Raw genomic sequence first — 15,152 nt, forward strand, 5'->3', positions numbered from 1 at the left:
ATTAGAAATTTAAATACACTGCTCAAAAATTACTATGTTTTTAAATGAAAGATTATTTAATTTAAAAAAGAAAAAAAATCACTTCCTGATCAGAGTATCATTTGTATGAGACACTGTCAGTGTGCTGTTATATAACTCAGGTATTTTTTAAGGCCTGACTTGTTGCATTGATGCCCATTGCTTTACTGTCCTGTTGGATGTGTAATGTCAGATCCCTTGTATCTGACATTTGATTGGGCATCACTGTGTTGCTATGGCATGATCCTGGTAGTTATTGTTGTTAAAACAATAAGAATAACAAATTCAAATTCAAACATTGCTGCATTCTTCTGTAACTGACAATTCCAAACCTGCACTCAGTCTCCTCATTACACTGGTTCTGAACAGACACAACATTGGAGTCTTTGCAAACTTTGTTCAAAAACTACAACTATTTGACACAAAACTGCGACAGCAAGCACAGAAACTTCAAACAAGTCACTGAAGTAAGGATTGAAAGATTTACTGTTAAACAATAATGATTAAGACCTGATCATAAGGTTGTTTTACCTTGATTGCCAGCTGTTCCTGTTTTTATCTTCATTTCTTTCGTATTTAATCACCTAAACAATGCTGTAATGATACAGTTTGATTGGATATACATTGTTGAAACTGACTTGAAAATGTATGGCAACTGTCCTGTAATGTTACACAGAGAAACCAAATCCTGCGTGGATCTTTCTCCTGACAGATGCCTAAAATGGCTCGAGCTGTGGTAAGTTACTCTTCACTGTGTCTGTTTCTAAACATTAAATCATGTGAATTCTTAATGAAAAATACAACAACAATAATAATATTTAACTTTTTAAAGGAAAATCCACATCTTAAGAGGTTTAACTCACAAAGCAGCTCAGATGTCAGCAGTGACAGGTATGTTTGCTTTTCAATTTAAAAAAAAAAGGACATTAAAACATCTGTTTCCATCATATGTTGCAAAAATAATCAGCTGCTGACTTTTCTTGTTATGTGTGCAGCAAGTACTGCTTCCAGGATGTGGGGATCTTACCGCCTCCTAAACGTATGAGGCTGATGACGTGGGATCTTTCCCTGCCTCCAAGTCCTCCATCATCCCCTGTAAATGATGACAATACTGATCAAAAGTGTATCAGCGGGCTGCCTTATGATGTTCCATTGCCTCCGCGTCCTCCACCTTCTGAAAAGAAGTATGCTTCCCTTCGTTTCCTTGAACACGAGAGGTCTTATTTGATGCCTCTCAGTGTCCTGGCTAATATTCCACTGCCTCCAAGTCCTCCACCATCCCCTGTGTGTGCTGAATACATGAATCCAAAGTGTGTCAGCCCTTTGCCTCATGAGGTTCCACTCCCTCCAAGTCCTCCACCTGTTGAAGCATTTGGTCCCTGTGGAAAGAATCCAAGTTCAACAGTGTGGTCTGTAGGTGATGAAGAGGAAGAGTTAATGCTTAAGCTCATCAGGCTGACGCTTCATGATGTTCCACTGCCTCCATGTCCTCCACCGTTTGAAAAGAAATATGCTTCACCTCATTCTCTAAAACACAAGAGGTCTGATTTGATGCCTCTCAGCCTCCTGGCTAATATTCCACTGCTTCCAAGTCCTCCACCGTCCCCTGTGTTTGCTGAATACAGTGATTCAAGGTGTATCAGCCCACTGCCTCATGAGGTTCCACTGCCTCCAAGTCCTCCACCGTCCCCTGTGTTTGCTGAATACACTGATTCAAGGTGTATCAGCCCACTGCCTCATGAGGTTCCACTGCCTCCAAGTCCTCCACCGTCCCCTGTGTTTGCTGAATACACTGATTCAAGGTGTATCAGCCCACTGCCTCATGAGGTTCCACTGCCTCCAAGTCCTCCACCGTCCCCTGTGTTTGCTGAATACACTGATTCAAGGTGTATCAGCCCACTGCCTCATGAGGTTCCACTGCCTCCAAGTCCTCCACCGTCCCCTGTGTTTTCTGAATACAGTGATTCAAGGTGTATCAGCCCACTGCCTCATGAGGTACCACTGCCTCCAAGTCCTCCACTGTCCCCTGTGTTTTCTGAATACAGTGATTCAAGGTGTATCAGCCCACTGCCTCATGAGGTTCCACTGCCTCCAAGTCCTCCACCATCCCCTGTGTTTTCTGAATACACTGATTCAAGGTGTATCAGCCCACTGCCTCATGAGGTTCCACTGCCACCAAGTCCTCCACTGTCCCCTGTGTTTTCTGAATACAGTGATTCAAGGTGTATCAGCCCACTGCCTCATGAGGTTCCACTGCCACCAAGTCCTCCACCTGCTGATGCCTTGCCTCAGTCAAAGGACACTCATAAGGTCCTGCATCCAGATCTAAAATATGACCGTTCTTCCCTGGACGATGAAGTGGCCTTTTTCATGTGTCCCACAGAAAAGCCTCCTGGTGTAACCGCTCTTGATGTTTCACCACGTCCACTTTATGAATTTCCACACCTTTCAGAGAAGAGATGCCTCAACTTATCGACTGTTGCTTTCCTTTGTCTGGATGATTAAAGATGTGTTTGTTGTAATAAAATAATTTTTGAGCAAATACATGTTGAGATGATTTGGTTACTTATGATGGTTATAATTATTCAAACAGCATTATTGCTGATAAACTTTTTCTACTCATTTTCTCCATGAGCTATTTAGATGTCTATTTTGAAGATCCACTCACATTATTATTAAATATGCTTATTCTCAGTAGAGTATATAGCTACATCTGAACAAGGAATAAATTAATTTCCACCAGATACTCATTAACAAGTTACCTCAACATGAACCACTTAAATAAAGCAGGCATTAGTGGAGTGCACAGATGGGAAAAAACGACTACATGCCAGCATTTACTTTCTCTCCTTGCTTCTCTACCCTCTGTGTTTTATGGGGTGACTGCAGGAGAAAAAAGGAGGGCTTTCCCTTCTGCCTTACACCCCTTCTTTGAAAACATGTGGCCTGGGAATAATTGGGTTACAACTGCAGCAGACCAATGAGTTGGCCTTGATTTGGAGAATGACTCCATTTACTTTTGTCTGACTGCCTGCTGCTCCCACAGCTGCACCTTTTATCCTCTATTCAGGATCAAGATTTTACTGAGCATTAATATACAGGACTAACCCACATTCAGGATATGAGGTGACAAAAAGTAACAGTTAAAAGTAATGGTGATTAAAAGTAACAATGTTACTAAAGGCTTTACTTTTTTTTAGTATCGAGTAATCTAACTAATTACTATTTCTATTGTTACAATGCTGTTAACATTACTAACAAGAAAATATGGTGCAGGTGTGTTACTATTTTTCAACACACAGACGGTTGAAGCTGTCTTCCTCTTACCTGTAAGAACTTTGAAGTACTTGGTTAAAGTCTTCAAAGTTCTGTCTAACTGATTTTAAGCCAGAGGTTAGACAAGTTTCTTATGGGCCTGTTAGTTTCACATTAATGCTGCAGATGAGACAGTGGCAGAAAAAGAAAGAAACTGTGGTTTTTAACTGTCAATCTCACTCTTGGCTTAATTCGTTATTATATTTGTTTGTAAGAAAGGCAAGCAACTGTATGATGCCCCAAACATTCCTACTGCCCCTTTATAGTAGAAGGTGAAAAATGTCATGCCTACAAGCCATAAATTTTTATCAACCATTAGGAATTCCATGGGGAGTTTTAATAAAATAATGGTCAGAACAGTGGCATCAAGAGGTAAGCTATTCACCAAGAATAACATGGTTATCATATACAAATACCAAACCTTAAAAAGAAGAAAACATACACCCTAACAATATCCCTTTAAATATCTGTGCCTCTGTGAATCTGCACATTGGGTCCATTTCCTGCCCGCCTGCACACAGACCAGGACAGAACGACATGACCACAACATGGACCCAGCAGACTCACGGTTTGCCTCGGAGGAGGAATAGGTTGCGCAGCTATGGGACTACTGCAGGAGCATAATCCATGCCGCAGACAATTGCAAGCAGCACATACAGGTGGTGCTCTTTGACAGCTTCCTGTCCTGCACTCCCTGTTTAGTGAGTTTTGTGAACATTAAAAAAGTGGCTCAGTCACCGGCCCAGTTTTCTGCACAGTCTGCAGTTCAGTTACCTGCTGTGATGCCTTCGGTTCAGTGTTATTGTTATTGTTGCTGAGTCACCAGCTCCTCTGACTCAGTCATCCATTTTGTTATCTGTTCAGTTATCTGCTCAGCCTGCAGTTTGGTCACCTACCCTGTCAGCAGCTCAGCTCAGCTCGTGGCACAGCCTGCAGCTCAACCGTTAGCCCACTCACTGGCTCAGCCTGTAGCCCACTCACCAGCTGCCATTAGCTCTGCCCGCAGCTCACTTATCTGTTCAGTCAAGGGTCTCCATACCTGCTGACCCTGTGTCTGCCTCTGCTGGAGGGTCCAAGGGGCCCGTCCAGCCTTCGTTTGTTCCCGCTGGGTGTTCTGGAGAACCGCATCAGCCTTCGTCTGTTCCTGCTGGGGGTTCTGGAGAACCGTGCCAGCCTTTGTCTAAATCTGCTGGATGGTCCGAGGGGCCCGTTCAGCCTTCTGCCTCCGCTGGAGGAGTCTTCCACGCAGCTGCCCTCAGGACCTGCTCAGGCCTCGATTGTAGGATTCTTTTTTTATTATATTTATGGCCCTTGGGAACCATCATTAGAAGGCATGGAATATCCTTCCACTGTTATGTCGACAACTGCCAGATTTATCTGCCTCTGAAGCAGAAAGATGCCTTCTGTATTAAATCACTTCTGTCATGTCTAGAAGATATTGAAACTTGGATGTGCCCAAAACCTTTTAAAATGTAATTCAAGCAAAACAAAGGTGATCGTGTTTAGTCCAAGCAGACCTTGTGATTCTGCCTCTATTGATTTAGGAACCCAGCAGAGTATTTCAAACTTGTTGTTACTAACTTAGGTTTTAATTAACTGATTTTATTGTTTTAATTTAATTTCAATTATTAGTTTATTTTTAAAACGTAATTTAATGTATTGGTTTTATCTCATGTAAAGTGTATAGCACTTTGTTTTCAGCTGTGAGTTGTCTGAAAGTGCTATATAAATAAATTGCTAGCTTGCTAGCTAGACCAATTTGTACATCTGTGGGTGCAGTAGCTGCTTTCTTTAGAAGCAAAGAGGATGACCATAGGCCAACCTTCAGTCTATTAAAAATTCACAGTGCAGTCTCACGCTACCACATAGAACACATGCCCTCCTTAAATGGTGAGTGAAAGCTTTTAATTTGAATTTATGCAGGTTGATACTGATTAAAACAAGATAGAGCCTTTAAAGTTTTATTTCACAAAAGTATTAATAATCACACATGTATACTATTCTTTAGATATTATTTAACCTTTTTTTCATTTATATGGAAACAACTTTGTATGTAACCTTGTAAATGTTTGAATAAACTAGGGCGAGCACAACTTTAAATATAGTGTGACATGTTTCAAAATGTTGACGTCTGTGTTACAGAAACAATGATTATCATCTACATTAGCATTGCAGTTCTGGCAACAACAGCCCTGGCAAAAGGTACTCAGTTTAATAGTATGTTGTACTCAGCTTTCAATACAAAAATACTGATTGAATGACCTATAATTAAAAAATTATTTATTATAGTTAAAGATTTATATTTGAGGATTACGCATAGTACTTACAGTGCAGGTAGCAATTATACTGGATTAGCCTAATATTAAAATATATAATTTGTCAGTTTTATTTTATTTATATATTTGGTTTTCTTTCAATCTATATTTTACATAATATGTTTGTTTGTTTTTTCTTTTAGGTTCAGGTGAATGCATTTTCTCTGAATCTTCTGCAACTTGTTTTGGCGCTACAGGACAGCCGGTAATTTTTCATCTGTCATATAAACGTGGTACTTCGATTGTAACCACGAAGGATGACAAACACAGGATTTTGAAAATAAGCAATCAAGGGAAAGTTACATTAGATAAGGAATATGTAAATCAGTCAGACAGCATAGACACTGTAATACTCAAAGTAGGTGAAGCCTCGAAGAAACATTCTGGACATTACCAGTTGGAAGAACATGATCATGATGGAAAGTTACTGAAAAAAATTAATGTATATCTAAAAATACAAGGTAAGTTGTTTTTTTGTTCGTTTGTTTGTTTGTTTTGTTTTAAACTCAAATTTTGTTGTTTTTGTTAAGATATACAAACTTTTACGTTTTATTAAAAGATTAATAAATGCAGACGTTGAAAACCTAATAAATGTTAAAAAGTCAATAAATGTTAGACATGTAATAGACAATATTTCAGACTTAACAATACATCTATCATAAGTTACATGAATTTTTGTTAATATCAGGAACTGCAGCAACGTGCTTGTGTATGCTAGTGGACTGTAAATTGGAAAGTTAACACTGAATAACAATTTAGAACCAGAACACCAGTGATGGAGTAGCTCACAGTCCATCACAATTCATGTTATTATCTGTAAAATGACAAATCTGATCTTGACATAGAGCACAATTTGGTGTCAACTTAGGTGATTTTTTATTTTATTTTATTTTTTTTGCAAATTTCACTTAAAGGCTGATTAGGTAATCACTATGTGGCGATCGTGGTTCAGGGGGTTGGGAAGCTCATCTTGTAATCGGAAGGTTCCCGGTTCGATCCCCAGCTCTGTCTGTCTGTCCTGGTCCTTGTGTCCTTGGGCAAGACACTTCACCTACCGCCTACTGGTGTTGGCCAGAGGGGCCGATGGCGAAATATGGCAGCCTCGCTTCTGTCAGTCTGCCCCAGGGCAGCTGTGGCTACAACTGTACCAGTGAGTGAATGTGAGAGTGAATGAATAGTGGAATTGTAATGTAAAGCGCTTTGAGGGTCTCGAAAAGCGCTATATAAATGCAATCCATTATGTGCAAGTTTGATTCAATTCTCACCAATATTGTAGAAGGATGATGGGCACCTAGCCGTACCATAAGCTCATTGAGTGTTAGGCTTGATGGGCTAATAATTGATTTTAATTTTTAACCTTCAAATCTGCAAATGCAAGTATACTTTTAGTATGTTTGCTTTCCAGATTTTAAAATTATGCACATATGCAGTGTACAGTTAAACAGATATTTAAGGGAAAAGCTAAAAACTGAATTGAAGTTTGAGAATTGTCAGTTACACTGAATATCATCAACATCATAATGCGGATACCTCCTCGGCGCCAGCTGTGGGCTCAAGGCTGGAGCCGAACGAAAACTCCCTGATAAAGACTGTGTGTTTACGGTTCTTCCCATTCCATGCAAGGCCACCTGGGTTGGCTGGCAGACTGTTTACTTAGCCTGATAGGGCAGAGGACACCGTCTCAGCTGAACTAAGGATACGCACTCACTCATCCCCCCTCCCTCTCCAAACGCCTTCGATGCTTGTCCCCTCCTGGAGACCACGGCGGGTCTGGGCCCACGATGGAATAATAGTGCAGGGCAGGATGACTGCTGTGCTTCCTTCAGATTACTCCTCACCCCCTACCCAACCCTATGGCTTGTCACGTGCTCCATAATGTTGTGTTGTGCTCGCCGTGCAGAGGAGTTTTTTTGTTTCCTGTTCTCATGCTGTCCTGCCATAGGAGCCCAGCATGAGTAGAGATCTCTTTTTCCTCTTCTACTTTCCCATTGTTGTGTACTTTTTCAGTGTTTTTCTGTAACGCTGCCGATCTCCGACCTGTATTCCCATGTGATGTCTATGTTGTGTGTGTAAGTCGGGGGGGGTTCTATTCCACTGCGGGGCAACCTGCATGTGGCCAATAAAGCCTTGATTCATTCATTCATATGGGAAAAAACTAAATGCAAACACGGAAGGTTCATGTTTGAAATCTTATTTTTTTTTCAGTAATTTAATTGACACGAACTTTGAATTACTTCCTGATAAGGAAAACATGTACAAGCATAAACACTAATGGTATTTTATCTCAGTCAAGCAAATTAAAACAGGTTTATTTTTTAGTCAAGCTAACAAAATGTGTTTTCTCATTGCTCTGAAATTTGTCACGTCTATGTTTCTTTTCTTTTTTTTTTCTTTGTCCTTTTCATTCTCTCTTCTAGCTCGAGTGTCAAAGCCAGGACTGTCTCAGAAATGCTTGTCATCAGAACAGATGGAGGTCAGCTGCTTCTCTGAAGGAGATGGAGTACAATTTATTTTGACTTTGGATGGTCAGATACTTTCACAAAGCAACAATCACAACCAGTCTCTAAACATCAGTACATCCCAGTTTTCATATCTTACTGTCGACTTACATGGGAAGCTGAATGGAAACCTTAGTTGCCAAGTTTGGAATAATATTAGCAGAAATGAAACAGTTATTCACCTGGCAGCCTGCAAAGGTAGAGTATTTAAAAACTATTGTTTAACAGTTCAATAACATTATCTGATACAGTACTGTAAACCTATTCAAATGGTGGCCCGCGGGCCACATGTTCCCAGAAGTAACCTGCGAGTGGCCCTACCTGTGATCATGGCAGAAACGCAGAGAAAACGCAATACATAAATAAATAAATTAATTTAAAAAAAGAAAAAAATGAAATTGTGCAAATATCGTTTTTCGATGGCAAATTGTTCGGCTTGCTACCGACACACAGCTGGAGAAATAATGTTAGAGAAGATTTCAGCTTTTTTGAGGAAAGTGGTCTGCATATGAAGCGTGTCTGTATGCATGTGACGGTTGGGGCTCCATCCATGGCAGGTAAAGTGAGTGGTTTGGCAGCGCGGTGGTTGGCTGTTGCACCTCAGTTGAGAACCTTACACTTCATTGTGCATCAGACGGTGTTGTGCGCAAAACTAAGTACAGAGCTCAAAACGACAATGGACAGCGTCATGACTACAATTAATTTTATTCGCTCCACATCAAGCCTCCAGCACCGCTTATTCCGTATGCTGCTCTCAGAAAAGTCTGCTGAGCACCATGACCTGCTATTGCACAGTGTCAGGTGGCTGTCCAAAGGCAGGACACTGGAGCATTTCTGTGATCTCAAAGAAGAGATCACAATTTTCCTCTGCAACAGCAGGCAAAAAACCTCCAGAAACAGCAGATGTGACCATTGTCCTTTAAAATGTGTCTGGGTGAGCAAATTATTTATTTCGTTTTGAAAAGGAATTATGAAAACGTTTATTATTTTAAATGTGCTAAAAAGTTTAGTTATAGCTACCTTTTTTAAAATGGACCATTTGGTGTGCATTTGTGAGAAGTCACCAGATTTACAGGGAAAAAAGAATATATCATGATCTGCTGCTTGCTGGCTGCAAAAACATACCTGGCCCAGATAAATTCCTCAGTTTGAAAATCTGGCCCAACTAACTTTTTAATTGAATAGCCGTGCAGTACTGTATATCATTACATATTTTACTTTAAAGGAATTTAAGTATATATGTGATAAAATTGTCATTGTGCTGGGTCTGTAACCCAGCGTTTATGTTTTTGGGCTTTTTGACTTTGTGTTCTTATGATGGTAGTAATTGTTTCTTAGTCTTTTTCTGTTATTGTTTAATTTCCTCATTTAATCACTATAATTTCTGGTTCTTAGTCACTTGTTCTTTTAGTAAATTCCCTTTCACGCCCAGTTGCCTGGTCTTGCCTTTGTATCTCCTGTGTTACTGATTTTTGCTTCTCTGTGTTTTCTATCATGTATAGTTCTGTCTCCATGTTTATTCATCTGTTTCCAAGTCGTGTCCCTCGGTCATTCTCTTCCCGATATTAAGTCAGTGTACGTGTCAGTGTGTGCTTCCTGTTGGATTCTGACAGTCTCTGTTTGTGTGTAAATCGCATTCAGTTTTCCTTTTCAGTCTCGCTTTTCTGTATTAGTTCCAGCTGTGTTCCCTAGTGTTTCCCATGGCATCATCATCAGGTGTGTATTTAGGCCCACTGTCTTCCTCTGCTCATTGTTGCATTGTCCTGGTTCCTGTGTGTTTCCCTGAGGTACTTCGTTATTCCTGGTTAGCTCCCAGTTCCAAGTTCTTAGTTTCCTGTTTCGGTTTCGTTTTCTTGTATTTAGTGTTCCTGAGTTTTTGGTGTTACAGCAAAAAAGCCGCCCCCTTTAGTTCATCCTTAAGTATTTGATTCCTACAAACTGGTGTCCCAACCTCTGCCTGCCACGCAGACGGTTATGACAAAAACAGTTTCAGCCTCAGTGTCTTCAAATTGCGGTATTGGATGTCACTTATGAATTCTTGTGGGTACAAGTTATTATACATGCCCTAGGATCTTACTGTATGTTCAACATCAGGTGGATGGAACCATGGAACAAAATATAAATAAATATCTGAGAAGCATTTTGGTATCTTTCATTTTGTCAAGATATTCAATATTGTCTAACATTTGCTTTTCAATTTCAGATTCTGTTACAACCTTGACAGTGATAGCAACTGTCATCACGCTCTTTATCGTTGTAGCTTTGAGTTCGGCTGTAAAACAGTTTTGTAAAAAAACAAGACCAACAACTGTTGATGAGGGTAAGTTAAATAGTTAAACATTACTTGGGAAAAAAGATTTTTAAAACAATATACCTTCCTCTAAAACGCAATACACTGTTTTGTTTAATTTTCCCCCTCAGATGATGTCGACAGTGACATAATCTACAGAGATGTTAAAGTGACAAATGATAACAAATTAAACATAATTAACTCAAGAGAATCAGCTGGGATAGGTTACAGCACTAATGTTGTCTATGAAGTGGATCAGCCATGAAGAAGATGGATTGATGAATTTTTTTGCTTGTATTCCAAAAATGTTTGTTATTGATTATTTGTTATTATGTTTTTCACTGTCGAGTTATCCTAATTACTCAATGATTCAGCAATCAAAAGGACTAACATGAATGACAAGCAAAACTATTTTGTTATTGCTGTGAGTAACATGTTAACAGAGGACAAACTGAAAGCCCCTGATCATTTTTAAACACAAGATGGAGACCTATCTCTATCACTATTTTTGTTGAATAGATTTTTTTGTAACTGGGTTCCGGAGGCAGTTTATTATTTTCGCGAGGATAGGGAGATTAATCAATTACGCTGCATTTTTGACGTCTGCAGTCGGGTGCTCTCATGTTCGCTCTGTTTACGTAGCTCTGTTAGCTCTGTAATTTAGACCAGCGGTTCCCAACCCCCGGGGCCATGGACCGGTACTGGTCTGTGAGTTGTTTGGTACCGGGCCGCGAGTGTTGAGGTTCGGGTGTGAAATTTATGGTTTTCAGGGTTTTTATTCGTTTTTATTGTTAATATTTATTGTTTTTATCATTACATCAGTTTCCCTGTGTCTTTTCCTGTGTGTTATGAATAAATTTTTTTTTTTTTTGGTACCGGTACTGGTTTTACTTTGTTGTATTTATCCGCGACAGCTTAAAGGCCGGTCCGTAAAAATATTGTCTGACATAAACCGGTCCGTGGCGCAAAAAAGATTGGGGACCGGATTTAGACAATAGGCTGTTGACAGACTAACGTTAAAGTTCGGTTCAAAAGGATAAAACAATGCTTGTGTAGTTGTGTCGAATTGTATGCAAGTGTGGGAGTTATACGGTACATATAGGTTGCTCTGTCTTTTGCAGACAGCAAGATATAGGCTATAGGCTAGTTAACCTTAGCAGAGCTTCCCGTTGTCCATTAAATCATTAGCTTAGCTGAAACTCCCCACATGGATTTGGCCAACCAAATGGAAAAGAGTGCTCCTGCTGCAACCTCTTGGTCCTCCCCCAGCCAAAACAACTTGATCAAGTTCTGTGTGAAAGCATTTTACACTCAGCGCTGCAGATGAAACCAAACTGATATGTAACGTGTGCAAAAGTCAGATCAGCAGAGGCAGAGATATCAAACATCTGTCAACATCTGTTATGCATAATCATATGCACTTAAAGCATTTTATTCCTGGTACTGTCTGCCAATAGCAGCTGGTTAGACTACACGCCTTTGGAACAGAGGATCGCAAGTTCGATTCCTGCCTGGGGCGTCTGTATCCAGTAAGGGTCCTAAGGCTAGACCCCCTATGCTAAGCAAGCCTACCGCAGACATGAGCGAGACAGATAAATATGAAGGCATGCCGGCTCGGACGTCGCCCGGATCAACAAGGTCCGCGTCAGGTGTTGAGGAACCAGGGCACCCTGACGAAAAGTGGGCTACTGGAACAAGAAGGCATCGGTGGGCAAGGGACGAAAACAGGGCGTTGTTGGAATGCTACTACGCAAGTAACCCCGGCGGAAGGGGCTACATGAATAGGATGAGGGACCTATGGATTCTTCGATACCCAACATCCACAATGACGGCGAAACAACTAGTAGCTCAGTGTTCCAACATTCGAAAGAAGGGACTGCTCTCACAGCTAGAGATTGACGAGGTACAACACAAATGCTACGGCAAGGAGGAGTCAGGATGCCAGGTCAGGGGGGAAATATCATCACCCCCACCCGAGATTGGGTACATAGCCCCAAGTGCGATAGGAGAAGGATCGTTGAGTGCGAGAGGAACTGACCTGAAAAATAGGATCATGGCCAAGCTTGAAACCTGGATCCCCCGTAGCCGGTTACCAAGATTACATGAAGTACCCTCAGAAGGTCTGCTAGATGATGTTAATGCAGCACTACGGGCAATACCTACAACCACGATTACCGACACTAACAAGCTGATCTACAATACGGCAGCAGTGATCAGTGAGATGCTTGGCTACAAGTTGAACAGCCACAAGGGGCAGTACCCTCCATGGAGAAGGAGGCTAGAGGGCAAGATCAAAGTAGCACGGAGGGAGGTTAGCCAACTAACGGAGTTGCAGAAAGGTGCGACAAAGAAGGTGCATAAGAAATACAGCAAGCTGTCCATACCTTGAAAACTGCCAAGCAAAGACTCACAGCCTTAGCCAGCCGCTTGAGGAGGTACACCAGAGAGATAGAAGGCAGGAGAATAAACCAGCTGTTCTCCACAGAACCAGCAAAGGTGTACTCTCAGTGGCAAGGGAACAATAAGAGAACAGCACCACCAAGGCTGGAGACGGAGCAATACTGGAAGAGCATATGGGAGAAGGATGCAACCCATAACGGCAATGCTCAGTGGCTAGAGGATCTGAGGGCAGACCACAGCGACCTCCCTGAACAGGGTCCAGTAACCATCACAGTGGCAGATATCCAAGAAAGGGTCTCCAGTATGAAGAGTTGGACAGCACCAGGGCCCGACATGGTTCACGCCTACTGGCTGAAGAAGCTGACTGCACTCCACGAGCGTCTGGCAGCACAAATGAACCAGCTGCTAGTTAACGAGAGACACCCGGAATGGCTAACTGAAGGCCGGACGGTCCTGATCCCCAAGGACCCCAAGAAGGGACCGGTCCCCTCCAACTACCGACCAATAACCTGCCTCAGTACTACATGGAAGCTCCTGTCAGGCATCATATCGGCTAAGATGAACAGGCACATGGGTCTATACATGAGCGGGACACAGAAAGGAATTGGCAAGAATACCAGAGGTGCAAAACACCAGCTACTGGTAGACAGAACAATCAGCCGAGCCTGCAAGACCAGACTGACCAACCTGTGCACTGCCTGGATTGATTACAAGAAGGCCTATGACTCAATGCCCCACAGCTGGATACTGGAATGCCTAGAATTGTACAAGATCAACGGGACCCTAAGAGCCTTCATCAGGAACTCAATGGGGATGTGGCGTACAACACTAGAGGCCAACTCCAAGCCCATAGCACAAGTCACCATCAAGTGCGGGATCTACCAAGGAGATGCTCTGTCCCCACTGCTGTTCTGCATAGGCCTGAACCCCCTCAGTGAGATCATTAACAAGACTGGCTACGGATACCGACTACGGAACGGAGCAGTTGTCAGCCACCTCCTGTACATGGATGACATCAAGCTGTATGCCAAGAGTGAACGAGACATCGATTCACTGATCCACACTACCAGGCTATACAGCAATGACATTGGAATGTCGTTCGGACTGGAGAAGTGTAGTCGGATGGTAACAAAGAGAGGGAAGGTAGTCAGAACTGAGGGGATTGAACTACCAGAAGGCAACATTGCAGACATAAAGGACAGTTACAAGTACTTGGGGATCCCGCAGGCGAATGGGAACCATGAAGAGGCCGCTAGAAAAGCTGCAACCACCAAGTACCTGCAGAGGGTCAGGCAAGTCCTGAGGAGTCAGCTGAATGGTAAGAACAAGATCCGGGCCATCAACACGTACGCCCTGCCCGTGATCAGGTACCCTGCTGGGGTAATAGGCTGGCCAAAGGGGAGATAGAAGCCACTGACATAAAGACAAGAAAGCTCCTTACCATGCATGGAGGGTTTCACCCCAAGTCCAGCACCCTGAGGCTGTACGCTAAGCGGAAGGAAGGGGGCCGGGGACTGGTGAGTGTCAGCACCACAGTCCAGGATGAGACAACGAACATCCAAGAATACATTGGGAAGATGGCCCCAACTGACCGAGTGCTCAGTGAATACCTCAGGCAGCAGAAACCCAAGAAAGAGGAGGGAGACGAGGAACCATCATGGAAGGACAGGCCCCTGCACGGTATGTACCACCGGCAGATAGAGGAGGTGGCTGATATCCAGAAATCCTACCAGTGGCTGGACAAAGCTGGACTGAAAGACAGCACAGAGGCACTAATCATGGCAGCACAAGAACAAGCTCTGAGCACAAGATCCATAGAGGCTGGGGTCTATCACACCAGGCAAGACCCCAGGTGCAGGCTGTGTAAAGATGCCCCAGAGACAATCCAGCACATAACAGCAGGGTGCAAGATGCTAGCAGGCAAGGCATACATGGAACGCCATAACCAAGTGGCCGGCATAGTGTACAGGAACATCTGTGCCGAGTATAACCTGGAAGTCCCGAGGTCAAAATGGGAGATGCCCCCAAGGGTGGTGGAGAATGACCGAGCTAAGATCCTGTGGGACTTCCAGATACAGACGGACAAAATGGTGGTGGCTAACCAACCGGACATAGTGGTGGTAGACAAACAGAAGAAGACGGCCGTAGTGATCGATGTAGCGGTTCCGAATGACAGCAATATCAGGAAGAAGGAACACGAGAAGCTGGAGAAATACCAAGGGCTCAGAGAAGAGCTCGAGAGGATGTGGAGGGTGAAGGTAACGGTGGTCCCCGTGGTAATCGGCGCACTAGGTGCGGTGACTCCCAAGCTAGGCG

The sequence above is a fragment of the Aulonocara stuartgranti genome (genome assembly GCF_965226115.1).
Source record: "Aulonocara stuartgranti genome assembly, chromosome: 10".
Taxonomy (NCBI): domain Eukaryota; kingdom Metazoa; phylum Chordata; class Actinopteri; order Cichliformes; family Cichlidae; genus Aulonocara; species Aulonocara stuartgranti.